An 18,692-nucleotide genomic window follows, 5' to 3' on the forward strand; every position below is an offset into this window, starting at 1 on the left:
TTCCAATGCCTATCTCTGTGCAAAAGAGAGATATCGGCAAGGAAATGCTGTATTGTACCTTTGCATTTTTCTCCCAAACGAAAGACACTAGAATGAATATTTTATAGCGTCCTGTTAGTGCTTCATCTACACGTTATAGCCCTGAATTTTCCAATGCCTATCTCTGTGCAAAAGAGAGATATCGGCAAGGAAATGCTGTATTGTACCTTTGCATTTTTCTCCCAAACGAAAGACACTAGAATGAAAATTTTAAAGCCTCCTGTTAGTGTTTCATCTACACGTTATAGCCCTGAATTTTCCAATGCCTATCTCTGTGCAAAAGAGAGATATCGGCAAGGAAATGCTGTATTGTACCTTTGCATTTTTCTCCCAAACGAAAGACACTAGAATGAAAATTTTAAAGCCTCCTGTTAGTGCTTCATCTACACGTTATAGCCCTGAATTTTCCAATGCCTAGCTCTTTGCAAAAGAGAGATATTGGCAAGGAAAAGCTGTATTGTACCTTTGCATTTTTCTCCCAAACGAAGGACACTAGATTGAAAATTTTAAAGCCTCCTATTAGTGCTTCATCTACACGTTATAGCCCTGAATTTTCCAATGCCTATCTCTTTGCAAAAGAGAGATATCGGCAAGGAAAAGCTGTATTGTACCTTTGCATTTTTCTCCCAAACGAAGGACACTAGAATGAAAATTTTAAAGCCTCCTGTTAGTGCTTCATCTACACGTTATAGACCTGAATTTTCCAATGCCTATCTCTTTGCAAAAAAGAGATATCGGCAAGGAAAAGCTGTATTGTACCTTTGCATTTTTCTCCCAAACGAAAGACACTAGAATGAAAATTTTAAAGCCTCCTGTTAGTGTTTCATCTACACGTTATAGCCCTGAATTTCCCAATGCCTATCTCTGTGCAAAAGAGAGATATCGGCAAGGAAATGCTGTATTGTACCTTTGCATTTTTCTCCCAAACGAAAGACACTAGAATGAAAATTTTAAAGCCACCTGTTAGTGCTTCATCTACACGTTATAGCCCTGCATTTTCCAATGCCTATCTCTTTGCAAAAGAGAGATATCGGCAAGGAAAAGCTGCATTGTACCTTTGCATTTTTCTCCCAAACGAAAGACACTAGAATGAAAATTGTAAAGCCTCCTGTTAGTGCTTCATCTACACGTTATAGCCCTGCATTTTCCAATGCCTAGCTCTTTGCAAAAGAGAGATATCGGCAAGGAAAAGCTGTATTGTACCTTTGCATTTTTCTCCCAAACGAAGGACACTAGATTGAAAATTTTAAAGCCTCCTATCAGTGCTTCATCTACACGTTATAGCCCTGAATTTTCCAATGCCTATCTCTTTGCAAAAGAGAGATATCGGCAAGGAAAAGCTGCATTGTACTTTTGCATTTTTCTCCCAAACGAAAGACACTAGAATGAAAATTTTAAAGCCTCCTTTTAGTGCTTCATCTACACGTAATAGCCCTGAATTTTCCAATGCCTATCTCTGTGCAAAAGAGAGATATCGGCAAGGAAATGCTGTATTGTACCTTTGCATTTTTCTCCCAAACGAAAGACACTAGAATGAAAATTTTAAAGCCTCCTGTTAGTGCTTCATCTACACGTTATAGCCCTGCATTTTCCAATGCCTATCTCTTTGCAAAAGAGAGATATCGGCAAGGAAAAGCTGCATTGTACCTTTGCATTTTTCTCCCAAACGAAAGACACTAGAATGAAAATTGTAAAGCCTCCTGTTAGTGCTTCATCTACACGTTATAGCCCTGCATTTTCCAATGCCTAGCTCATTGCAAAAGAGAGATATTGGCAAGTTAAAGCTGTATTGTACCTTTGCATTTTTCTCCCAAACGAAGGACACTAGATTGAAAATTTTAAAGCCTCCTATCAGTGCTTCATCTACACGTTATAGCCCTGAATTTTCCAATGCCTATCTCTTTGCAAAAGAGAGATATCGGCAAGGAAAAGCTGCATTGTACTTTTGCATTTTTCTCCCAAACGAAAGACACTAGAATGAAAATTTTAAAGCCTCTTTTTAGTGCTTCATCTACACGTTATAGCCCTGCATTTTCCAATGCCTATCTCTTTGCAAAAGAGAGATATCGGCAAGGAAATGCTGCATTGTACCTTTGCATTTTTCTCCCAAACGAAAGACACTAGAATTAAAATTGTAAAGCCTCCTGTTAGTGCTTCATCTACACGTTATAGCCCTGCATTTTCCAATGCCTATCTCTTTGCAAAAGAGAGATATCGGCAAGGAAATGCTGCATTGTACCTTTGCATTTTTCTCCCAAACGAAAGACACTAGAATGAAAATTGTAAAGCCTCCTGTTAGTGCTTCATCTACACGTTATAGCCCTGCATTTTCCAATGCCTAGCTCTTTGCAAAAGAGAGATATTGGCAAGGAAAAGCTGTATTGTACCTTTGCATTTTTCTCCCAAACGAAGGACACTAGATTGAAAATTTTAAAGCCTCCTATTAGTGCTTCATCTACACATTATAGCCCTGAATTTTTCAATGCCTATCTCTTTGCAAAAGAGAGATATCGGCAAGGAAAAGCTGCATTGTACTTTTGCATTTTTCTCCCAAACGAAAGACACTAGAATGAAAATTTTAAAGCCTCCTTTTAGTGCTTCATCTACACGTAATAGTCCTGAATTTTCCAATACCTATCTCTTTGCAAAAGAGAGATATCGGCAAGGAAATGCTGTATTGTACCTTTGCATTTTTCTCCCAAACGAAAGACACTAGAATGAAAATTTTAAAGCCTCCTGTTAGTGCTTCATCTACACGTTATAGCCCTGCATTTTCCAATGCCTAGCTCTTTGCAAAAGAGAGATATTGGCAAGGAAAAGCTGTATTGTACCTTTGCATTTTTCTCCCAAACGAAGGACACTAGATTGAAAATTTTAATGCCTCCTATTAGTGCTTCATCTACACGTTATAGCCCTGAATTTTCCAATGCCTATCTCTTTGCAAAAGAGAGATATCGGCAAGGAAAAGCTGCATTGTACTTTTGCATTTTTCTCCCAAACGAAAGACACTAGAATGAAAATTTTAAAGCCTCCTTTTAGTGCTTCATCTACACGTAATAGTCCTGAATTTTCCAATGCCTATCTCTTTGCAAAAGAGAGATATCGGCAAGGAAATGCTGTATTGTACCTTTGCATTTTTCTCCCAAACGAAAGACACTAGAATGAAAATTTTAAAGCCTCCTGTTAGTGCTTCATCTACACGTTATAGCCCTGCATTTTCCAATGCCTATCTCTTTGCAAAAGAGAGATATCGGCAAGGAAAAGCTGTATTGTACCTTTGCATTTTTCTCCCAAACGAAAGACACTAGAATGAAAATTGTAAAGCCTCCTGTTAGTGCTTCATCTACACGTTATAGCCCTGAATTTTCCAATGCCTATCTCTTTGCAAAAGAGAGATATCGGCAAGGAAAAACTTTATTGTACCTTTGCATTTTTCTCCCAAACGAAAGACACTAGAATGAAAATTTTAAAGCCTCCTGTTAGTGCTTCATCTACACGTTATAGCCCTGAATTTTCCAATGCCTAGCTCTTTGCAAAAGAGAGATATTGGCAAGGAAAAGCTGTATTGTACCTTTGCATTTTTCTCCCAAACGAAGGACACTAGATTGAAAATTTTAAAGCCTCCTATTAGTGCTTCATCTACACGTTATAGCCCTGAATTTTCCAATGCCTATCTCTTTGCAAAAGAGAGATATCGGCAAGGAAAAGCTGTATTGTACCTTTGCATTTTTCTCCCAAACGAAGGACACTAGAATGAAAATTTTAAAGCCTCCTGTTAGTGCTTCATCTACACGTTATAGCCCTGAATTTTCCAATGCCTATCTCTTTGCAAAAGAGAGATATCGGCAAGGAAAAGCTGTATTGTACCTTTGAATTTTTCTCCCAAACGAAAGACACTAGAATGAAAATTTTAAAGCCTCCTGTTAGTGTTTCATCTACACGTTATAGCCCTGAATTTTCCAATGCCTATCTCTGTGCAAAAGAGAGATATCGGCAAGGAAATGCTGTATTGTACCTTTGCATTTTTCTCCCAAACGAAAGACACTAGAATGAAAATTTTAAAGCCTCCTGTTAGTGCTTCATCTACACGTTATAGCCCTGCATTTTCCAATGCCTATCTCTTTGCAAAAGAGAGATATCGGCAAGGAAAAGCTGCATTGTACCTTTGCATTTTTCTCCCAAACGAAAGACACTAGAATGAAAATTGTAAAGCCTCCTGTTAGTGATTCATCTACACGTTATAGCCCTGCATTTTCCAATGCCTAGCTCTTTGCAAAAGAGAGATATTGGCAAGGAAAAGCTGTATTGTACCTTTGCATTTTTCTCCCAAACGAAGGACACTAGATTGAAAATTTTGAAGCCTCCTATTAGTGCTTCATCTACACGTTATAGCCCTGAATTTTCCAATGCCTATCTCTTTGCAAAAGAGAGATATCGGCAAGGAAAAGCTGCATTGTACTTTTGCATTTTTCTCCCAAACGAAAGACACTAGAATGAAAATTTTAAAGCCTCCTTTTAGTGCTTCATCTACACGTAATAGTCCTGAATTTTCCAATGCCTATCTCTTTGCAAAAGAGAGATATCGGCAAGGAAATGCTGTATTGTACCTTTGCATTTTTCTCCCAAACGAAAGACACTAGAATGAAAATTTTAAAGCCTCCTGTTAGTGCTTCATCTACACGTTATAGCCCTGCATTTTCCAATGCCTATCTCTTTGCAAAAGAAAGATATCGGCAAGGAAATGCTGCATTGTACCTTTGCATTTTTCTCCCAAACGAAAGACACTAGAATGAAAATTGTAAAGCCTCCTGTTAGTGCTTCATCTACACGTTATAGCCCTGCATTTTCCAATGCCTAGCTCTTTGCAAAAGAGAGATATTGGCAAGGAAAAGCTGTATTGTACCTTTGCATTTTTTTCCCAAACGAAGGACACTAGATTGAAAATTTTAAAGCCTCCTATTAGTGCTTCATCTACACGTTATAGCCCTGAATTTTCCAATGCCTATCTCTTTGCAAAAGAGAGATATCGGCAAGGAAAAGCTGCATTGTACTTTTGCATTTTTCTCCCAAACGAAATACACTAGAATGAAAATTTTAAAGCCTCCTTTTAGTGCTTCATCTACACGTAATAGTCCTGAATTTTCCAATGCCTATCTCTTTGCAAAAGAGAGATATCGGCAAGGAAATGCTGTATTGTACCTTTGCATTTTTCTCCCAAACGAAAGACATTAGAATGAAAATTTTAAAGCCTCCTGTTAGTGCTTCATCTACACGTTATAGCCCTGCATTTTCCAATGCCTATCTCTTTGCAAAAGAGAGATATCGGCAAGGAAAAGCTGTATTGTACCTTTGCATTTTTCTCCCAAACGAAAGACACTAGAATGAAAATTGTAAAGCCTCCTGTTAGTGCTTCATCTACACGTTATAGCCCTGAATTTTTCAATGCCTATCTCTTTGCAAAAGAGAGATATCGGCAAGGAAAAGCTGCATTGTACTTTTGCATTTTTCTCCCAAACGAAAGACACTAGAATGAAAATTTTAAAGCCTCCTTTTAGTGCTTCATCTACACGTAATAGTCCTGAATTTTCCAATACCTATCTCTTTGCAAAAGAGAGATATCGGCAAGGAAATGCTGTATTGTACCTTTGCATTTTTCTCCCAAACGAAAGACACTAGAATGAAAATTTTAAAGCCTCCTGTTAGTGCTTCATCTACACGTTATAGCCCTGCATTTTCCAATGCCTATCTCTTTGCAAAAGAGAGATATCGGCAAGGAAATGCTGCATTGTACCTTTGCATTTTTCTCCCAAACGAAAGACACTAGAATGAAAATTGTAAAGCCTCCTGTTAGTGCTTCATCTACACGTTATAGCCCTGCATTTTCCAATGCCTAGCTCTTTGCAAAAGAGAGATATTGGCAAGGAAAAGCTGTATTGAACCTTTGCATTTTTCTCCCAAACGAAGGACACTAGATTGAAAATTTTAATGCCTCCTATTAGTGCTTCATCTACACGTTATAGCCCTGAATTTTCCAATGCCTATCTCTTTGCAAAAGAGAGATATCGGCAAGGAAAAGCTGCATTGTACTTTTGCATTTTTCTCCCAAACGAAAGACACTAGAATGAAAATTTTAAAGCCTCCTTTTAGTGCTTCATCTACACGTAATAGTCCTGAATTTTCCAATGCCTATCTCTTTGCAAAAGAGAGATATCGGCAAGGAAATGCTGTATTGTACCTTTGCATTTTTCTCCCAAACGAAAGACACTAGAATGAAAATTTTAAAGCCTCCTGTTAGTGCTTCATCTACACGTTATAGCCCTGCATTTTCCAATGCCTATCTCTTTGCAAAAGAGAGATATCGGCAAGGAAAAGCTGTATTGTACCTTTGCATTTTTCTCCCAAACGAAAGACACTAGAATGAAAATTGTAAAGCCTCCTGTTAGTGCTTCATCTACACGTTATAGCCCTGAATTTTCCAATGCCTATCTCTTTGCAAAAGAGAGATATCGGCAAGGAAAAACTTTATTGTACCTTTGCATTTTTCTCCCAAACGAAAGACACTAGAATGAAAATTTTAAAGCCTCCTGTTAGTGCTTCATCTACACGTTATAGCCCTGAATTTTCCAATGCCTAGCTCTTTGCAAAAGAGAGATATTGGCAAGGAAAAGCTGTATTGTACCTTTGCATTTTTCTCCCAAACGAAGGACACTAGATTGAAAATTTTAAAGCCTCCTATTAGTGCTTCTTCTACACGTTATAGCCCTGAATTTTCCAATGCCTATCTCTTTGCAAAAGAGAGATATCGGCAAGGAAAAGCTGTATTGTACCTTTGCATTTTTCTCCCAAACGAAGGACACTAGAATGAAAATTTTAAAGCCTCCTGTTAGTGCTTCATCTACACGTTATAGCCCTGAATTTTCCAATGCCTATCTCTTTGCAAAAGAGAGATATCGGCAAGGAAAAGCTGTATTGTACCTTTGCATTTTTCTCCCAAACGAAAGACACTAGAATGAAAATTTTAAAGCCTCCTGTTAGTGCTTCATCTACACGTTATAGCCCTGCATTTTCCAATGCCTATCTCTTTGCAAAAGAGAGATATCGGCAAGGAAAAGCTGCATTGTACCTTTGCATTTTTCTCCCAAACGAAAGACACTAGAATGAAAATTGTAAAGCCTCCTGTTAGTGATTCATCTACACGTTATAGCCCTGCATTTTCCAATGCCTAGCTCTTTGCAAAAGAGAGATATTGGCAAGGAAAAGCTGTATTGTACCTTTGCATTTTTCTCCCAAACGAAGGACACTAGATTGAAAATTTTAAAGCCTCCTATCAGTGCTTCATCTACACGTTATAGCCCTGAATTTTCCAATGCCTATCTCTTTGCAAAAGAGAGATATCGGCAAGGAAAAGCTGCATTGTACTTTTACATTTTTCTCCCAAACGAAAGACACTAGAATGAAAATTTTAAAGCCTCCTTTTAGTGCTTCATCTACACGTAATAGTCCTGAATTTTCCAATGCCTATCTCTTTGCAAAAGAGAGATATCGGCAAGGAAATGCTGTATTGTACCTTTGCATTTTTCTCCCAAACGAAAGACACTAGAATGAAAATTTTAAAGCCTCCTGTTAGTGCTTCATCTACACGTTATAGCCCTGCATTTTCCAATGCCTATCTCTTTGCAAAAGAGAGATATCGGCAAGGAAATGCTGCATTGTACCTTTGCATTTTTCTCCCAAACGAAAGACACTAGAATGAAAATTGTAAAGCCTCCTGTTAGTGCTTCATCTACACGTTATAGCCCTGCATTTTCCAATGCCTAGCTCTTTGCAAAAGAGAGATATTGGCAAGGAAAAGCTGTATTGTACCTTTGCATTTTTCTCCCAAACGAAGGACACTAGATTGAAAATTTTAAAGCCTCCTATTAGTGCTTCATCTACACGTTATAGCCCTGAATTTTCCAATGCCTATCTCTTTGCAAAAGAGAGATATCGGCAAGGAAAAGCTGCATTGTACTTTTGCATTTTTCTCCCAAACGAAAGACACTAGAATGAAAATTTTAAAGCCTCCTTTTAGTGCTTCATCTACACGTAATAGTCCTGAATTTTCCAATGCCTATCTCTTTGCAAAAGAGAGATATCGGCAAGGAAATGCTGTATTGTACCTTTGCATTTTTCTCCCAAACGAAAGACACTAGAATGAAAATTTTAAAGCCTCCTGTTAGTGCTTCATCTACACGTTATAGCCCTGCATTTTCCAATGCCTATCTCTTTGCAAAAGAGAGATATCGGCAAGGAAAAGCTGTATTGTACCTTTGCATTTTTCTCCCAAACGAAAGACACTAGAATGAAAATTGTAAAGCCTCCTGTTAGTGCTTCATCTACACGTTATAGCCCTGAATTTTCCAATGCCTATCTCTTTGCAAAAGAGAGATATCGGCAAGGAAAAACTGTATTGTACCTTTGCATTTTTCTCCCAAACGAAAGACACTAGAATGAAAATTTTAAAGCCTCCTGTTAGTGCTTCATCTACACGTTATAGCCCTGAATTTTCCAATGCCTATCTCTTTGCAAAAGAGAGATATCGGCAAGGAAAAGCTGTATTGTACCTTTGCATTTTTCTCCCAAACGAAGGACACTAGAATGAAAATTTTAAAGCCTCCTGTTAGTGCTTCATCTACACGTTATAGCCCTTAATTTTCCAATGCCTAGCTCTTTGCAAAAGAGAGATATTGGCAAGGAAAAGCTGTGTTGTACCTTTGCATTTTTCTCCCAAACGAAAGACACTAGAATGAAAATTTTAAAGCCTCCTTTTAGTGCTTCATCTACACGTAATAGTCCTGAATTTTCCAATGCCTATCTCTTTGCAAAAGAGAGATATCGGCAAGGAAATGCTGTATTGTACCTTTGCATTTTTCTCCCAAACGAAAGACACTAGAATGAAAATTTTAAAGCCTCCTGTTAGTGCTTCATCTACACGTTATAGCCCTGCATTTTCCAATGCCTATCTCTTTGCAAAAGAGAGATATCGGCAAGGAAAAGCTGTATTGTACCTTTGCATTTTTCTCCCAAACGAAAGACACTAGAATGAAAATTGTAAAGCCTCCTGTTAGTGCTTCATCTACACGTTATAGCCCTGAATTTTCCAATGCCTATCTCTTTGCAAAAGAGAGATATCGGCAAGGAAAAACTGTATTGTACCTTTGCATTTTTCTCCCAAACGAAAGACACTAGAATGAAAATTTTAAAGCCTCCTGTTAGTGCTTCATCTACACGTTATAGCCCTTAATTTTCCAATGCCTAGCTCTTTGCAAAAGAGAGATATTGGCAAGGAAAAGCTGTATTGTACCTTTGCATTTTTCTCCCAAACGAAGGACACTAGATTGAAAATTTTAAAGCCTCCTATTAGTGCTTCATCTACACGTTATAGCCCTGAATTTTCCAATGCCTATCTCTTTGCAAAAGAGAGATATCGGCAAGGAAAAGCTGCAATGTACTTTTGCATTTTTCTCCCAAACGAAAGACACTAGAATGAAAATTTTAAAGCCTCCTTTTAGTGCTTCATCTACACGTAATAGTCCTGAATTTTCCAATGCCTATCTCTTTGCAAAAGAGAGATATCGGCAAGGAAAAGCTGTATTGTACCTTTGCATTTTTCTCCCAAACGAAAGACACTAGAATGAAAATTTTAAAGCCTCCTGTTAGTGCTTCATCTACACGTTATATCCCTGCATTTTCCAATGCCTATCTCTTTGCAAAAGAGAGATACCGGCAAGGAAAAGCTGTATTGTACCTTTGCATTTTTCTCCCAAACGAAAGACACTAGAATGAAAATTGTAAAGCCTCCTGTTAGTGCTTCATCTACACGTTATAGCCCTGAATTTTCCAATGCCTATCTCTTTGCAAAAGAGAGATATCGGCAAGGAAAAACTGTATTGTACCTTTGCATTTTTCTCCCAAACGAAAGACACTAGAATGAAAATTTTATAGCCTCCTGTTAGTGCTTCATCTACACGTTATAGCCCTGAATTTTCCAATGCCTAGCTCTTTGCAAAAGAGAGATATTGGCAAGGAAAAGCTGTATTGTACCTTTGCATTTTTCTCCCAAACGAAGGACACTAGATTGAAAATTTTAAAGCCTCCTATTAGTGCTTCATCTACACGTTATAGCCCTGAATTTTCCAATGCCTATCTCTTTGCAAAAGAGAGATATCGGCAAGGAAAAGCTGTATTGTACCTTTGCATTTTTCTCCCAAACGAAGGACACTAGAATGAAAATTTTAAAGCCTCCTGTTAGTGCTTCATCTACACGTTATAGCCCTGAATTTTCCAATGCCTATCTCTTTGCAAAAGAGAGATATCGGCAAGGAAAAGCTGTATTGTACCTTTGCATTTTTCTCCCAAACGAAAGACACTAGAATGAAAATTTTAAAGCCTCCTGTTAGTGCTTCATCTACACGTTATAGCCCTGCGTTTTCCAATGCCTATCTCTTTGCAAAAGAGAGATATCGGCAAGGAAAAGCTGCATTGTACCTTTGCATTTTTCTCCCAAACGAAAGACACTAGAATGAAAATTGTAAAGCCTCCTGTTAGTGCTTCATCTACACGTTATAGCCCTGCATTTTCCAATGCCTAGCTCTTTGCAAAAGAGAGATATTGGCAAGGAAAAGCTGTATTGTACCTTTGCATTTTTCTCCCAAACGAAGGACACTAGATTGAAAATTTTAAAGCCTCCTATTAGTGCTTCATCTACACGTTATAGCCCTGAATTTTCCAATGCCTAGCTCTTTGCAAAAGAGAGATATTGGCAAGGAAAAGCTGTATTGTACTTTTGCATTTTTCTCCCAAACGAAAGACACTAGAATGAAAATTTTAAAGCCTCCTTTTAGTGCTTCATCTACACGTAATAGTCCTGAATTTTCCAATGCCTATCTCTTTGCAAAAGAGAGATATCGGCAAGGAAATGCTGTATTGTACCTTTGCATTTTTCTCCCAAACGAAAGACACTAGAATGAAAATTTTAAAGCCTCCTGTTAGTGCTTCATCTACACGTTATAGCCCTGAATTTTCCAATGCCTATCTCTTTGCAAAAGAGAGATATCGGCAAGGAAAAGCTGTATTGTACCTTTGCATTTTTCTCCCAAACGAAAGACACTAGAATGAAAATTGTAAAGCCTCCTGTTAGTGCTTCATCTACACGTTATAGCCCTGAATTTTCCAATGCCTATCTCTTTGCAAAAGAGAGATATCGGCAAGGAAAAACTGTATTGTACCTTTGCATTTTTCTCCCAAACGAAAGACACTAGAATGAAAATTTTAAAGCCTGCTGTTAGTGCTTCATCTACACGTTATAGCCCTGCATTTTCCAATGCCTATCTCTTTGCAAAAGAGAGATATCGGCAAGGAAAAGCTGCATTGTACCTTTGCATTTTTCTCCCAAACGAAAGACACTAGAATGAAAATTGTAAAGCCTCCTGTTAGTGCTTCATCTACACGTTATAGCCCTGCATTTTCCAATGCCTAGCTCTTTGCAAAAGAGAGATATTGGCAAGGAAAAGCTGTATTGTACCTTTGCATTTTTCTCCCAAACGAAGGACACTAGATTGAAAATTTTAAAGCCTCCTATTAGTGCTTCATCTACACGTTATAGCCCTGAATTTTCCAATGCCTATCTCTTTGCAAAAGAGAGATATCGGCAAGGAAAAGCTGTATTGTACCTTTGCATTTTTCTCCCAAACGAAAGACACTAGAATGAAAATTTTAAAGCCTCCTGTTAGTGCTTCATCTACACGTTATAGCCCTGAATTTTCCAATGCCTATCTCTGTGCAAAAGAGAGATATCGGCAAGGAAATGCTGTATTGTACCTTTGCATTTTTCTCCCAAACGAAAGACACTAGAATGAAAATTTTAAAGCCTCCTGTTAGTGCTTCAACTACACGTTATAGCCCTGCATTTTCCAATGCCTATCTCTTTGCAAAAGAGAGATATCGGCAAGGAAAAGCTGTATTGTACCTTTGCATTTTTCTCCCAAACGAAAGACACTAGAATGAAAATTGTAAAGCCTCCTGTTAGTGCTTCATCTACACGTTATAGCCCTGAATTTTCCAATGCCTGTCTCTTTGCAAAAGAGAGATATCGGCAAGGAAAAACTGTATTGTACCTTTGCATTTTTCTCCCAAACGAAAGACACTAGAATGAAAATTTTAAAGCCTCCTGTTAGTGCTTCATCTACACGTTATAGGCCTGAATTTTCCAATGCCTAGCTCTTTGCAAAAGAGAGATATTGGCAAGGAAAAGCTGTATTGTACCTTTGCATTTTTCTCCCAAACGAAGGACACTAGATTGAAAATTTTAAAGCCTCCTATTAGTGCTTCATCTACACGTTATAGCCCTGAATTTTCCAATGCCTATCTCTTTGCAAAAGAGAGATATCGGCAAGGAAAAACTGTATTGTACCTTTGCATTTTTCTCCCAAACGAAAGACACTAGAATGAAAATTGTAAAGCCTCCTGTTAGTGCTTCATCTACACGTTATAGCCCTGCATTTTCCAATGCCTAGCTCTTTGCAAAAGAGAGATATTGGCAAGGAAAAGCTGTATTGTACCTTTGCATTTTTCTCCCAAACGAAGGACACTAGATTGAAAATTTTAAAGCCTCCTATTAGTGCTTCATCTACACGTTATAGCCCTGAATTTTCCAATGCCTATCTCTTTGCAAAAGAGAGATATCGGCAAGGAAAAGCTGTATTGTACCTTTGCATTTTTCTCCCAAACGAAAGACACTAGAATGAAAATTTTAAAGCCTCCTGTTAGTGCTTCATCTACACGTTATAGCCCTGAATTTTCCAATGCCTATCTCTTTGCAAAAGAGAGATATCGGCAAGGAAAAGCTGTATTGTACCTTTGCATTTTTCTCCCAAACGAAAGACACTAGAATGAAAATTTTAAAGCCTCCTGTTAGTGCTTCATCTACACGTTATAGCCCTGAATTTTCCAATGCCTATCTCTGTGCAAAAGAGAGATATCGGCAAGGAAATGCTGTATTGTACCTTTGCATTTTTCTCCCAAACGAAAGACACTAGAATGAAAATTTTAAAGCCTCCTGTTAGTGCTTCATCTACACGTTATAGCCCTGCATTTTCCAATGCCTATCTCTTTGCAAAAGAGAGATATCGGCAAGGAAAAGCTGCATTGTACCTTTGCATTTTTCTCCCAAACGAAAGACACTAGAATGAAAATTGTAAAGCCTCCTGTTAGTGCTTCATCTACACGTTATAGCCCTGCATTTTCCAATGCCTAGCTCTTTGCAAAAGAGAGATATTGGCAAGGAAAAGCTGTATTGTACCTTTGCATTTTTCTCCCAAACGAAGGACACTAGATTGAAAATTTTAAAGCCTCCTATTAGTGCTTCATCTACACGTTATAGCCCTGAATTTTCCAATGCCTATCTCTTTGCAAAAGAGAGATATCGGCAAGGAAAAGCTGTATTGTACCTTTGCATTTTTCTCCCAAACGAAAGACACTAGAATAAAAATTGTAAAGCCTCCTGTTAGTGCTTCATCTACACGTTATAGCCCTGAATTTTCCAATGCCTATCTCTTTGCAAAAGAGAGATATCGGCAAGGAAAAACTGTATTGTACCTTTGCATTTTTCTCCCAAACGAAAGACACTAGAATGAAAATTTTAAAGCCTCCTGTTAGTGCTTCATCTACACGTTATAGGCCTGAATTTTCCAATGCCTAGCTCTTTGCAAAAGAGAGATATTGGCAAGGAAAAGCTGTATTGTACCTTTGCATTTTTCTCCCAAACGAAGGACACTAGATTGAAAATTTTAAAGCCTCCTATTAGTGCTTCATCTACACGTTATAGCCCTGAATTTTCCAATGCCTATCTCTTTGCAAAAGAGAGATATCGGCAAGGAAAAACTATTGTACCTTTGCATTTTTCTCCCAAACGAAAGACACTAGAATGAAAATTGTAAAGCCTCCTGTTAGTGCTTCATCTACACGTTATAGCCCTGCATTTTCCAATGCCTAGCTCTTTGCAAAAGAGAGATATTGGCAAGGAAAAGCTGTATTGTACCTTTGCATTTTTCTCCCAAACGAAGGACACTAGATTGAAAATTTTAAAGCCTCCTATTAGTGCTTCATCTACACGTTATAGCCCTGAATTTTCCAATGCCTATCTCTTTGCAAAAGAGAGATATCGGCAAGGAAAAGCTGTATTGTACCTTTGCATTTTTCTCCCAAACGAAGGACACTAGAATGAAAATTTTAAAGCCTCCTGTTAGTGCTTCATCTACACGTTATAGCCCTGAATTTTCCAATGCCTATCTCTTTGCAAAAGAGAGATATCGGCAAGGAAAAGCTGTATTGTACCTTTGCATTTTTCTCCCAAACGAAAGACACTAGAATGAAAATTTTAAAGCCTCCTGTTAGTGCTTCATCTACACGTTATAGCCCTGAATTTTCCAATGCCCATCTCTGTGCAAAAGAGAGATATCTGCAAGGAAATGCTGTATTGTACCTTTGCATTTTTCTCCCAAACGAAAGACACTAGAATGAAAATTTTAAAGCCTCCTGTTAGTGCTTCATCTACACGTTATAGCCCTGCATTTTCCAATGCCTAGCTCTTTGCAAAAGAGAGATATTGGCAAGGAAAAGCTGTATTGTACCTTTGCATTTTTCTCCCAAACGAAGGACACTAGATTGAAAATTTTAAAGCCTCCTATTAGTGCTTCATCTACACGTTATAGCCCTGAATTTTCCAATGCCTATCTCTTTGCAAAAGAGAGATATCGGCAAGGAAAAGCTGTATTGTACCTTTGCATTTTTCTCCCAAACGAAGGACACTAGAATGAAAATTTTAAAGCCTCCTGTTAGTGCTTCATCTACACGTTATAGCCCTGAATTTTCCAATGCCTATCTCTTTGCAAAAGAGAGATATCGGCAAGGAAAAGCTGTATTGTACCTTTGCATTTTTCTCCCAAACGAAAGACACTAGAATGAAAATTGTAAAGCCTCCTGTTAGTGCTTCATTTACACGTTATAGCCCTGAATTTTCCAATGCCTATCTCTTTGCAAAAGAGAGATATCGGCAAGGAAAAGCTGCATTGTACCTTTGCATTTTTCTCCCAAACGAAAGACACTAGAATGAAAATTTTAAAGCCTCCTGTTAGTGCTTCATCTACACGTTATAGCCCTGAATTTTCCAATGCCTAGCTCTTTGCAAAAGAGAGATATCGGCAAGGAAAAGCTGTATTGAACCTTTGCATTTTTCTCCCAAACGAAAGACACTAGAATGAAAATTTTAAAGCCTACTGTTAGTGCTTCATCTACACGTTATAGCCCTGAATTTTCCAATGCCTATCTCTTTGCAAAAGAGAGATATCGGCAAGGAAAAGCTGTATTGTACCTTTGCATTTTTCTCCCAAACGAAGGACACTAGAATGAAAATTTTAAAGCCTCCTGTTAGTGCTTCATCTACACGTTATAGCCCTGAATTTTCCAATGCCTATCTCTTTGCAAAAGAGAGATATCGGCAAGGAAAAGCTGTATTGTACCTTTGCATTTTTCTCCCAAACGAAAGACACTAGAATGAACATTTTAAAGCCTCCTGTTAGTGCTTCATCTACACGTTATAGCCCTGAATTTTCCAATGCCTATCTCTTTGCAAAAGAGAGATATCGGCAAGGAAATGCTGTATTGTACCTTTGCATTTTTCTCCCAAACGAAAGACACTAGAATGAAAATTTTAAAGCCTCCTGTTAGTGCTTCATCTACACGGTATAGCCCTGAATTTTCCAATGCCTAGCTCTTTGCAAAAGAGAGATATTGGCAAGGAAAAGCTGTATTGTACCTTTGCATTTTTCTCCCAAACGAAGGACACTAGATTGAAAATTTTAAAGCCTCCTATTAGTGCTTCATCTACACGTTATAGCCCTGAATTTTCCAATGCCTAGCTCTTTGCAAAAGAGAGATATCGGCAAGGAAAAGCGGTATTGTACCTTTGCATTTTTCTCCCAAACGAAATACACTAGAATGAAAATTTTAAAGCCTCCTGTTAGTGCTTCATCTACACGTTATAGCCCTGAATTTTCCAATGCCTATCTCTTTGCAAACGAGAGATATCGGCAAGGAAAAGCTGTATTGTACCTTTGCATTTTTCTCCCAAACGAAGGACACTAGAATGAAAATTTTAAAGCCTCCTATTAGTGCTTCATCTACACGTTATAGCCCTGAATTTTCCAATGCCTATCTCTTTGCAAAAGAGAGATATCGGCAAGGAAAAGCTGTATTGTACCTTTGCATTTTTCTCCCAAACGAAAGACACTAGAATGAAAATTTTAAAGCCTCCTGTTAGTGCTTCATCTACACGTTATAGCCCTGAATTTTCCAATGCCTATCTCTTTGCAAAAGAGAGATATCGGCAAGGAAAAGCTGTATTGTACCTTTGCATTTTTCTCCCAAACGAAGGACACTAGAATGAAAATTTAAAAGCCTGCTGTTAGTGCTTCATCTACACGGTATAGCCCTGAATTTTCCAATGCCTAGCTCTTTGCAAAAGAGAGATATCGGCAAGGAAAAGCTGTATTGTACCTTTGCATTTTTCTCCCAAACGAAAGACACTAGAATGAAAATTTTAAAGCCTCCTGTTAGTGCTTCATCTACACGTTATAGCCCTGAATTTTCCAATGCCTAGCTCTTTGCAAAAGAGAGATATCGGCAAGGAAAAGCTGTATTGAACCTTTGCATTTTTCTCCCAAACGAAGGACACTAGAATGAAAATTTTAAAGCCTACTGTTAGTGCTTCATCTACACGTTAATGCCCTGAATTTTCCAATGCCTAGCTCTTTGCAAAAGAGAGATATCGGCAAGGAAAAGCTGTATTGTACCTTTGCATTTTTCTCCCAAACGAAAGACACTAGAATGAAAATTTTAAAGCCTCCTGTTAGTGATTCATCTACACGTTATAGCCCTGAATTTTCCAATGCCTATCTCTTTGCAAAAGAGAGATATCGGCAAGGAAATGCTGTATTGTACCTTTGCATTTTTCTCCCAAACGAAAGACACTAGAATGAAAATTTTAAAGCCTCCTGTTAGTGCTTCATCTACACGGTATAGCCCTGAATTTTCCAATGCCTATCTCTTTGCAAAAGAGAGATATTGGCAAGGAAAAGCTGTATTGTACCTTTGCATTTTTCTCCCAAACGAAGGACACTAGAATGAAAATTTAAAAGCCTCCTGTTAGTGCTTCATCTACACGGTATAGCCCTGAATTTTCCAATGCCTAGCTCTTTGCAAAAGAGAGATATCGGCAAGGAAAAGCTGTATTGTACCTTTGCATTTTTCTCCCAAACGAAAGACACTAGAATTAAAATTTTAAAGCCTCCTGTTAGTGCTTCATCTACACGTTATAGCCCTGAATTTTCCAATGCCCATCTCTGTGCAAAAGAGAGATATCTGCAAGGAAATGCTGTATTGTACCTTTGCATTTTTCTCCCAAACGAAAGACACTAGAATGAAAATTTTAAAGCCTCCTGTTAGTGCTTCATCTACACGTTATAGCCCTGAATTTTCCAATGCCTAGCTCTTTGCAAAAGAGAGATATCGGCAAGGAAAAGCTGTATTGAACCTTTGCATTTTTCTCCCAAACGAAAGACACTAGAATGAAAATTTTAAAGCCTACTGTTAGTGCTTCATCTACACGTTATAGCCCTGAATTTTCCAATGCCTATCTCTTTGCAAAAGAGAGATATCGGCAAGGAAAAGCTGTATTGTACCTTTGCATTTTTCTCCCAAACGAAGGACACTAGAATGAAAATTTTAAAGCCTCCTGTTAGTGCTTCATCTACACGTTATAGCCCTGAATTTTCCAATGCCTATCTCTTTGCAAAAGAGAGATATCGGCAAGGAAAAGCTGTATTGTACCTTTGCATTTTTCTCCCAAACGAAAGACACTAGAATGAACATTTTAAAGCCTCCTGTTAGTGCTTCATCTACACGTTATAGCCCTGAATTTTCCAATGCCTATCTCTTTGCAAAAGAGAGATATCGGCAAGGAAATGCTGTATTGTACCTTTGCATTTTTCTCCCAAACGAAAGACACTAGAATGAAAATTTTAAAGCCTCCTGTTAGTGCTTCATCTACACGGTATAGCCCTGAATTTTCCAATGCCTAGCTCTTTGCAAAAGAGAGATATTGGCAAGGAAAAGCTGTATTGTACCTTTGCATTTTTCTCCCAAACGAAGGACACTAGATTGAAAATTTTAAAGCCTCCTATTAGTGCTTCATCTACACGTTATAGCCCTGAATTTTCCAATGCCTAGCTCTTTGCAAAAGAGAGATATCGGCAAGGAAAAGCGGTATTGTACCTTTGCATTTTTCTCCCAAACGAAAGACACTAGAATGAAAATTTTAAAGCCTCCTGTTAGTGCTTCATCTACACGTTATAGCCCTGAATTTTCCAATGCCTATCTCTGTGCAAAAGAGAGATATCGGCAAGGAAATGCTGTATTGTACCTTTGCATTTTTCTCCCAAACGAAAGACACTAGAATGAAAATTTTAAAGCCTCCTGTTAGTGCTTCATCTACACGTTATAGCCCTGCATTTTCCAATGCCTATCTCTTTGCAAAAGAGAGATATCGGCAAGGAAAA

This window comes from Pseudophryne corroboree, unplaced genomic scaffold (genome assembly GCF_028390025.1).
Source record: "Pseudophryne corroboree isolate aPseCor3 unplaced genomic scaffold, aPseCor3.hap2 scaffold_1139, whole genome shotgun sequence".
Classification (NCBI taxonomy): domain Eukaryota; kingdom Metazoa; phylum Chordata; class Amphibia; order Anura; family Myobatrachidae; genus Pseudophryne; species Pseudophryne corroboree.